Below are 10,877 nucleotides of genomic sequence, written 5' to 3'. Positions count from 1 at the left end.
GGAAATTAATCAAAGGTCAAGGATATATATAAAATTACAATGAAAGGAGCATTAGAAGTTGCAAGAATACCTTGATTCCCACCCACTATTCCATGGAGAATGAGTTCTTCCTCTGACAATACCCAATTGTCCCTATTTTCCTCCTTTGGTACCGCTTCCGCATTGAGTGGTCAATACGCAAAAGCAACACATCTAAGACTAGATTCGGCCATGACTTTGATGTGTCTCTTAAATTCATTTAGTTTAAATTATACACACAGAATGATAAGTTCAAGTGTGTGTGACTTTCAATCAAGAAGCCCCTCTAATTTCTCAAAACACTTTAGTTCCTGGTTTTCAAGGAAAACACCAAGGAAAACATTGGCTACCAAATCGATGGTTACAGATGGTACCCCTCAGGTACCAACAAAAAAGACTGCACAACTGTTCCAATACATCATAAAATTGTAAAAAAAAAAATTAAAATGTGTACCGGTCCGAGTTTGGTCAAAATTTCCAGCATAGAATCACTTCCTAAATTACTATATCAAGCAAGAGATGAAGTCACAATTAGTGGTGATATTAGAATATCAAGAAAAAGATACACAAGGGAAAAGGAGAATAAAATGAGGGAGAAGAGAACCTTCGAAAATTGCAGCACCAATAGTTAGCATACAATGCCCTTGCCATACTGTTGCAATGTATATCATCAGCTCTGTAAAATGAATTGCCATGTTGATGATGCCCCTTGGATGCATAGGTTCAAGTTGCTGAAATAAAGTAGAATTCATGATAATATGGTTAAACGCTTTATTATTAAAATTGGAGATTAAATGTACTTACCAATAAAATCAATTGAAACAAAGTAGAAACATATTTAAATGTAGTTTAAGGTTTCAAAAATGTGACCAAAATAGTTAAATGAAATAGGTTAAGGTCAGTTTTGACCAAAATAAGGTTTAAAAAATGGGGCAAGGTTACCTAATTGAGTTTCAATTACATCCAGTTCCTGCTTAGTTGTCTACTGGAGCACAAGTCAAGGAAAATCAGCATGTCACCCAGGATAGCTAGTGCATGTGCCAACTTACTGCACCTACAGAATTGAAAATACAAACAGCTTAGGTGTACCCCAGGAACCAGATCACGACCCAAACCAGCAGCAAATCAAACAGAAAATAGATTATCGTAACACAAGATTAATTAGAAGAATAGTTCACTTACTACCTCTTCCTCGTGCTAGTAGGTTGCTCTGGAAGGGACACCAAGCAAACACCTTCAACTCAGCAGTATGATTGCTAAACTGGTCACTAGGGTTGGATGTAGTGAGGTGCCATATGTGGAGAAGATTATCATTTATACCAATTGCAATGGGCACGGAAAGAGCAGACGGTGTAACCCGAGTGCTGACGTCATTGTTCAAAATTGCACCATCCATGCCACCAGTTGTGAGAATGTTTATTTTCCCAGCAAGGCACCCGACCCGGGACTGATGGATCCTTCTTGAAGTCCTGACCTGCAGATGAGAATGTGTTCGAATAATTAGTATGAAGCACATTGAAAGGAGCAAAAGATGCTAGAAATTGTTTTGGTATTATTGACATAAAATAATGGTTTAAGTGTAATAAAATTAATCATACTAAGCATCTTATTGGAGGTAGAATCCCACAGCTGCAAAAACTAGCACTTCGAGGGTTGTTTTTGGGTCCCCCAAAATATTTGGCAGGCAAACTTTAAGCTGTATATAAAACTTAAAATGTAAGGTGGATAGTAGTCACTGCCGTGTAATTCAATATAAGAAATATCTTCAGTACTAACCTCATCCTTGTGAGTACCAGCATATGTAATGCCAAGACCTAGGATTGCCCCAACAATTCTGATGGTGGTATCCTCTCTATCAAGAAAACCAATAAGCAGTGCCAATGCCGGGACAATTTGAGAAGCAACGATATTAAATCATTCTCAAATAGATAGAGAGAGAGAGAGAGAGAGAGAGTACAGGATCACAATCATTCTTGATGCCACAGTAAACTATTCTAACACCCAAGAGAGCTCCAGCCACCACATGATTATCATTGCTGTGTAGGAACTTGTCAATTTGTGAAAGACCCGAGTCCACATCCCACAAATGGATCATCCCAAAAAATGAACAAAGAGTATGCAGATTCAATAAATATACTAGTAATGACATACTGGATATCAATGAAGGTTTTGATCATGCCTAGAAGAAGACACAAAGTTCATACCAAGCTTGCGGCTGCACTGGCTTTGCCATGCTCCTTGTTTTTGAACAACCAACTTCCGGTGGACCCACCACTGGAAGTCTTAGCTGGGGCAGTCATCAACCTATCCTGTACAAAGAGTGCCAAAAAAGGAATATTTAAACAAAAACAATTTATAGTTAAAAGCAATACCTTACTTGAAAATATTTTTATTAAATATGACCTGGCCAAATCCAGCATTCACAAATGCATTGACAAAGGTGGCAGTTGGATTTTGCCTGGAGCTAGCACTTGCTCGTCCGTCAATCAAGTGCACCTAATGAATGAAGAAAGAAGTTTATTTAGCTTATTCTACGACAACATCTGAAGCAAGGGGCATGACAGGTTCAACAGGGTTCTCTTGACCTAACTTCTGAACCTCCTCGAAGGAAGAGAGTTGTCACGAGGAGTTGTTCTTGGCCAATGAAACCTCAGCTGAGACACCTGATTCACTGATGTAAATCACGCGTTTTACCGTGTCAAGCTGGCCACTTATGTCTATCAGCTTTTTCAATTCTTTTGGCCCACATACCACAGTTGTGGCCTCAGTCTGAAATACAGAAATAAGGATATAATAATTATAATATGAACACAAACTGTGTTTGCGGGAATCTATATTTGTTGTTTATCCTCTTTCACCTAATGTATTAAGCGGGAATATATATTTGTTGTTTATCCTCTTTCACCTAGTGTATTAAGAATTCTGGGGTCTTTTCTTGAAAAGATATTTTAATCAGACAGGCAATGCATCTATGTTAGTGCATGTTTGTTTCAAAAAGGGTTTAAAGTCATCACAATAGCTGCGAGGATAAGCAAAATTGAAACTAAAAATGCCAAATAAATAGAGCCAGAAGTTTTAGAACAAGAACCTCATTTAACGAGTGACAGAGAGCACCTTCTCCCAAGGAAGAGTAGATAGTAATGATGGTTTGCATGACCATATATTGTGCAAACCAAGGGAAGTACTGTCCATGCAAGACTTCATTAAAGTCCTTTGCCTTGGCCTCCAAATTTGAAGTTGAAATGTTGTTGACAATGAGCAAGATTTAGGATGAACCTGTCTCCCTATTTTTCATTTAATTTAAAAATAAAAAACTGAGAATGTAGTTTGGTGAGCCAATTCAATAGGTTTTTAGGAACCAAGATGAGAGGCAACAGGTTCAGTTCAGTAGGTGAAACAAATTGAACTGGGTTTATCGGATAAACTGTACCATCAAGAGAGATGCAACAGGTTCACCTACTGAACTGTACCATCATGTCAGCTGATCATTACAAATTCGATCTCAGAGAAACAGAATTGAACACAAAAAAGATCCATGAATCAAGAATTTCAACAGAGAGGAAGAGAGTGTACCGCAAAAACTGAGAATGTGGTCGATCCATCGCCAGGTACTCCAGTCGAGCAGATTAAGGTAGTAGTCATCTACTATATCTGGTGCATCCAACGTTCTCTCAGCTGACTGCACAATTGAGAAAGAATAAGCATGTCACAATTCCAAAAATAAGTAATAAAAAAAAAACAAATCGACAAAAACTATATCTGTTTTATACCAGAACAACAATAACAGGGTATATTGAAAAAAAAAAAAAAGAACACACTGCCAGTAGTGTTTTGTGAGATGCCCTCCATCATAAGGCTTGATACAATTGCTGACATCATCCAACCTGGTTCCTCTAACATAGGCCTCCACAACTGTCATCTAATATCAAGGAATCAATTAAGTTCATACAAATACAGGAAGAGGGAGGGAGTTAAGAATCCAACACATGGACTATTATCAGATGCCATTTACATCTCATAGCTTCAGCTCATTTTGGCACATATAATTAATTAGGATTTTACTTCATGTAAATTTACCAACTAAAGGTAAAAATCAGAAAACAGCAAGACCTTGCAAGTGAAACTAGTCAAAATAAGGCTGCACTTAATAAATAAATAAAATAATAAGCACATGAAACTAGTCAAAATTTAATATTACATGGAAGATAATTATTCATATAGTCACCTACCAGTTGTACAGCAACACCACCAAGCTTAATGGAAAAACATGAATAACCGAAGATCTATTTCTTGCTTCACTGAATTTCATTCCCAACTAAAATGGAACCAAAAAGAAAACTGAAGTTGGTCAAATGCAAGAAAAACCAAAAAGAGGGGAAAAATCTTGATAGAGGATGAAAAACCAGATACCTTGATGCCCCATGAAAGGATTGCTTTCTCAGTGGGTGAACCTGTTACCTCAGCAGCTCCACCATCCTCTAACAGCACCAGATACTAGAGATCTGAAGCTTCTCTCCCCAGAAATCCTTATTTCTGCGTCTTAAACCCTAAACCCTGAGATAACGATTACTAAATTACGAAATTGAAGCCTAAATCGAAAATAAAGAATCAAGGGGAGAAAGAGATGCTATCTCACCCCTCAAACTCGAGATTTTCGAACTTCGACCAATTCTGTCGTGTGAGAGGGTTTGAAAGGCCGGCTCCTCCTCCTGACGGCCGCTTCTGGCGTTCTCTCCTCCCCGACATCAGATGCGTTCTCTCCTCCTCACGCTCCCTCTCCTTCGCCTCCTCTCCCGCGATCGCTCTCAATCGCTTGTCTCTCTCTCTCTCTCTCTCGCACGCCTGCTCTCTCCCGCGATCGCTCTCGCTTGTCTCTCTCTCTCTCTCGCACGCCTGCTCTCTCGCTCTCTCTCTCGCAAGGTTTGTGGTTTCAGAAAAAAACTTCGGCCCACAACTAGCCAGCCAGGGAGAGCTCTCAGCTAGCTAGTCACTCAGAGGTAGAACTCGGTGAGATTTTTGAAGCTGTAAATATCTCATTAATGAAGAAAGTCGGGAGCTGACCTATAAGTAGGTACCCGAGGCCCTTTAAAAATTCAGGAGTATAACCCAATCTTTTATTTGGATCTGGACCGTTCCCTCTGTGTTTGGCACGAATATTAAGGAAATCTGACGGTGAGGATGAAAACTCAAATATTATATTGCTGTAGAAAATCCGGACCCCTTATTGGTCTGAGGCGGGACTGGTATAGTGCCAGACATAATTTTGCGTGTAGAGCAAGCCATTTGCGTGTAGACCTTCCCATTTCAAGAAAAAGGCCTCAAAAGATCTAAAAAATATTAATCTTTGTGGCGATATCTCAAAAAATAATATCTGTTATAAATGATATTGATTTGATTTGATTCGGCAGCAGGTCTTTGCGTGTAGAGCAAACTATCTATTTTAGTTCATTTTTATTATACTAATTCTATAATTTTTATAAATTTCGTTGCAATTATGTTTTCAAATTTTTTAATTTCAATAAGAATTTTCACAAATAATGTATTAAATCGGATAAAATTTTACTATTAATGACAGGCACTAAAAATACTAATAGATTAAATAAATCTACTAAATTATTTATTTTACACGAATAACAAAGTTGTAAAAAAAATTTATTGTTAATGATTGTCATCAAATATAGTTGTAAATATATTCTAATAGATAGCGTCTACAAAGCACTTTTCAAACTATGATTAAAATCTCTAGCAAACACTTTCCAATATATACTTATTAATAAAGCAAATTTCTGATTTCAATTCATTATTAAAAAAAAACACAATATCTATAAATATAGTTAATTTAGACTAGAGCTTTTAATTTGAGGCATTTTATTATGCGCGAAGAAAACCTCGTAATTCATCATTACAATTTTGTACTGTAATATACATTTTATGGAGACTAGAGTTAGTATAACTTTTCTCTATACAAATTATTAGATTTAGAATTTTTTTAGAAGAAAACCCAAACTATTTTTTGTTCTACTTGAAAAAAAAAATAGTACATAACAAAAATCAGATTTGCTAATTATCAGTAATCTGGACACTTATATAATAGTAACATATTTAAAGAGTATATATGGTGAGGCCTCGGTGAAAATTATCTTTAAAATAAAATAGTAAATAAAAACACAAATCCAATCAATACTCATGTTTCGTTATTATATTTTTTTTTTTTATACCAAGAGAATAATATAATATATAATACAAGGCTGAAATCCTAACAAAACAGCCTAATTTTTATTTAATTACTTAATTATAAAATAATAATAATAATAAAAATTAAATGAGCAAGTTTAAGACATTTCTTTCAAAGTAAAGCAATTAATAACTAGAAGAACTTAAAAATTTATAATCTCTTTATCAATGCACAATATAATTATTTAGTACTCTGTTTTTATTTTTTTTTTAAATAAAGAAAATAACCAAACGACTTAACCTACATATATAGTTGCTAATTAGAGAATATCATATCCTTGAAAAATTGAATATAATTTAAAAAAATCATGATGATAGGATTAAAGTTGATGTACCATGTGAATGAGATAAATTTTTAATTTTCTACATTGGTTTTTTGTATTTTTGTAATGCAATAAAGCACTGCAACTTATTTTTATTATTTATTATTTAGTATAGTCCGTTAAATGAAGAAAATGCAAAAAAAATGTTAAGCGTTAGGTGTAGAAGACTAGCAATTAATGTATGGCATAGGGTCAATCTGATGACGAAAATCCCGAGATTTTTATTTTTACCCAAAAAATAAATTATTTTATTATAAATAACCAAAATCACAACAAAATTTTATTTCTACCCAAACCGTAAATAATATTTACGGTTTGAATTCTTAATTCGAACCGTAAATAATATTTACGGTTCGAAGTCACAATTCAAACCGTAAATAATATTTACGGTTCGAATTAAGAATTCAAACCGTAAATAATATTTACAGTTCAAATTAAGAATTCAAACCGTAAATATTATTTATGGTTCTAATTCAATGCCACTCACGATGTCACAGCCGCTTCCCCTCTTGCCTACCTCCGAGCCGGACCTCGCCATATCATCAACTTTGATGCGTCTAAGGTTTGTGCTGCAATTGTCACATGCGGCGGGCTGTGTCCCGGGTTGAATACGGTGATAAGGGAGCTGGTAGTGGGTCTGACTGAGCTGTATGGTGTGAAGGATATCTATGGTATACCAATGGGATACAGGGGGTTTTACACGGCACATCCAATTAAACTGGATCCACGTTCGGTGCATGATTGGCACAAGAAGGGTGGCACTATGCTCACAACCACACGAGGCGGGTTTGATCTCCAGAAAATTGTTGATGCAATCGTGAAACATGGATACAATCAAGTGAGATGCTTGATTCATATTTTTGCTAAGTTTAAATATTTTTCTAACACAATTAACAGCACATAGTAAATATTGTGACATAGGCATCATCGACCGATCGTTTGGTTTTGATACGGCTGTTGAATTAGAACCGTAAATAATATTTACGGTTTGAATTCTTAATTCGAACCGTAAATATTATTTACGATTTGAATTGTGACTTCGAACCGTAAATATTATTTACGGTTCGAATTAAGAATTCAAACCGTAAATATTATTTACGGTTTGGGTAGAAATAAAATTTTGTCGTGATTTTGATTATTTATAATAAAATAATTTATTTTTTGGGTAAAAATAAAAATCTCGGACGAAAACCTGCTGAATATGTAGCTCACGATTCGATTCAATGATTAGCTTTTCTTGATTGATGTACAAGTAGGACCTTAATTCATGCATAGTTTTTATTATACGTTTTGTTGGACTTATTTTATTACTTATGTTGCTTAATTTTGTTTTTTGTAATAATTCTAGAGTTGATGTAGAAACTAATGCAGGATGGTACTGGTTTCATACCATTATCACAAAACCTCGTCTTAAAGTGTTAACTTGATCTTGTACAAATAGAACAACAAATGATAATTGTAAAGAATAAATATTAAGAAGTCTTCGTTTTCTGTAACTTTTATAGAACATAAGGTTTTTGAACATCAAGCTCGTTTAAATAAATGTCAAAATAACATTTATAACACTTTAATGAACCATCCATGAGAAAAACTAATTTAGCCTAAAAAAAATTTAGACCACCTCTTGTACCAAATTTTATTTTTTTATCATCTCTAAAAACACAAATCAAATGGCTCTATTTTCTTGAAAGTTCAATTTTTACCCCGCAGTTTCAAACTGAACCAAATTTGGGTGTCTAGACCAAATTTTTTTTGAAGGGTTCAAACTACGGACTAATCTCCAATCTCCAGAGGAAAATAAATAAAAAATACCACAACAACAGCCGCAGCTGCTCTCTACAATTATTTGTTATTGCTTTCTGGTGAAATAGTTGTTTTGGATGTTTAACAATAAATAAAAAAAACATGCATAATTTAATCAACACCTCATATTTAAATTAAAGACAAATTTACATATTATAGTCAGTCTAATTTGTCATATGTTTGTGCGCGTCAAGGATTTATGAACATTAATTGAGTTATGAGAATAATTATAATCTTATTTATTTTCACGTAATATTTTAATTTATATTTGATTTAGTTGAAGCATGACAATTTTTGTTATAGAAAATAACATTCCCGGGGCTTCATAAAATTATAACGCTAACATTAGGTTATCTTAAAATATGGATGTGTGTTTTCGGGCCGAGGCATGCATAATTAATTGGAATTAATTGACCTCAATTAAAAAAAAATTATATATGATTTTTTATATAATTTAGAATAATATTTCATAGGGCATATAAAGTTGATCATCATTCTCAGCATATGGAAATTTTATATGATTGATTTCATTTGCATTTGATCCTCATAGTTTGAAAATCTTATTTCATTTATGATGTAATTGTACTTTTGGTTGGTCGCGTGACATGGTTCTTATTGGGTTGATGGATGGTTCTTCCTCAAATTGAGCAAATATTGTGAGGTACACAAAAAGTGAATTAATTTTGATTGAGGAAATGAGAAAGAGAGAGATTATAAACTGGGATTAGAGTGGGTGCTACATTAAGATCTCAACAGTTGTTGAGCATCAAAATTATGAAGCTGAAAATTAATTGTGTTGGACATTTTTTTTCATAAAAAGGTCTCAACATTAATGGCAGCTGCTTTACCGTACAACTATAGTTACAAACTGTTTAGTTTAGGTACGTAGTAAGAAAATGTCACATGAGTTGCTAATATGAACATTTTCAGCAATAGATAATCCACCTTGATGATACTAACTATTATTCTTCTAGCATAAAATAACTCCACAACATATTCCCATTGACAGTCACTGTCAATGTATTTGGATAAGAGAAGGAAATTTAACTTAATGCAACCCTAGAAGAAGGATGCCTTTCCCTTCCACTTATGAAGTCATCAGAGTTGCTCTTGTCAGTTGGCATCAACCAATAAACTGTTATTTATAATTAAATTGATGGATTATAGTACATAAGACATTTAAATTTTTTTTTTGAAGAAAAATAATGGTCACACCCATATTTGATTGATAGTCGTGGTTACAATACGATTGCAACTGCCGTGCAGAAATTAAAAAACAAGTTGCTCAAAAACAATTGAGCTAGAAAGAGAAATAATGCATGAAAGTGAAAACTAATTAAAGAATAAAGAAAAATAAACAACAACAACAACCAAGCCTTTAGTCCCAAATGAGTTGGGGTAGGCTAGAAATGAAACACAATCACATCAAACAATAAAGATAAGTAATAATAAAGTAGTCATGAAATAAAAGTAATAAAAATAAAAGAGAAAGTGAAAGTGATATTAATAATACTAATACTAATATTAACTATATTCTACCTAATCATAGAGGTCAAAGTCCTAAATAATCCCTTTGACTCCAACTTTTTACTCCTATGACCTAAGGCCTATAATATTATCTCTAAATAATCCCTAACCAGCACTAGGTCATGGTTTTGGTACGTGGATCGCTAGCTTCCACGCGCTCCTGTCCGAAGCCGACTCCTTATCTATATTCCACTCCTTCAAGTCTCTTTTTACTGCTTCGTCCAAAGAAAAATAAGTTAACAAAATTCTGCAAAGTAAGCTAAAGGCGTCATAATAGGCAATTGTTAAAGTAAGCTAAAGGCTGTCGGTCGCATTTTTTGACAAAGTTGTGTCACTTCCTCTAATAGGTCCGTCGGTGTTTTGGTGGAGTCTCTTAAGGTCCTTGCACATCTCTCCCTCCATATATATATATATATGGGTCTAATGTTACATGTTTGATACATTTATTGTTTATTTTTTTCAATATTGAACTACTCGCTTTCATTCACGGAGTCATCAAACACTAATAGCGATCCTCAAAATATTTCAAACTATTTCTAAGTACATTTGCTTGCACTGATATATATAACTTGTTGCATGAAAAATTATCAACTCGGATTTTTCGACTATTATAAAAAAAAATGTAAACCAATCTTAACTTTTTAACTGTGAAAAGATTTTTGTACGAATGTTCGTTATACAACAATATTTTTACAGTGCATCATATGCAAAACTACCATAATTTTTTTAAATAAATATTATAAAAGACATATTTTGAAAAAAAAAATTAAGTAAAAAAAGTTGATAATGTGGTCATGCCATGTACCATTGTACCGAGAGAGTAAATTGTTCAAGTCTCTATGCAGAGTCTTGCTACTACCGAGAGATTAATTTTATATGTAATTAAATTAATTAAATTCACAAAGTTCATAAAACTTATTCAATTTTGAATAATTTGGAAACATGAAGATCATAAGCTTTTATTTATTTGAT

At 33.9% G+C, this 10,877-nt stretch overlaps 2 long non-coding RNA genes across 3 annotated transcripts; both read right to left on the bottom strand.

Annotated features, from left to right (window-relative positions):
* Positions 1 to 341: 341 nt before the first annotated feature.
* Positions 342 to 1,316, bottom strand: LOC144567728 (uncharacterized). The gene is made up of 3 exons (XR_013515491.1): positions 961 to 1,316; positions 623 to 694; positions 342 to 521 (listed from the first exon to the last, which is right to left on the bottom strand). It is a non-coding gene; the product is annotated as an uncharacterized LOC144567728 (long non-coding RNA).
* A 1,923-nt stretch (positions 1,317 to 3,239) lies between these two features.
* LOC144567860 (uncharacterized) lies at positions 3,240 to 4,497 on the bottom strand. 2 transcript variants are annotated; one of them, XR_013515524.1, is made up of 4 exons: positions 4,429 to 4,497; positions 4,248 to 4,333; positions 3,592 to 3,937; positions 3,240 to 3,302 (listed from the first exon to the last, which is right to left on the bottom strand). It is a non-coding gene; the product is annotated as an uncharacterized LOC144567860 (long non-coding RNA). The 2 variants fall into 2 exon arrangements; XR_013515523.1 differs by lacking the exon at positions 3,240 to 3,302 and having other exon boundaries at positions 3,327 to 3,937.
* Positions 4,498 to 10,877: the final 6,380 nt, after the last annotated feature.

The sequence above is a fragment of the Carex rostrata genome, chromosome 16 (assembly GCF_964058835.1).
Source record: "Carex rostrata chromosome 16, lpCarRost1.2, whole genome shotgun sequence".
Taxonomy (NCBI): Eukaryota; Viridiplantae; Streptophyta; class Magnoliopsida; order Poales; family Cyperaceae; genus Carex; species Carex rostrata.
The sequence above is the reverse complement of the archived record's forward strand: the minus strand, read 5'-3'. Positions and strand labels throughout refer to the sequence as shown.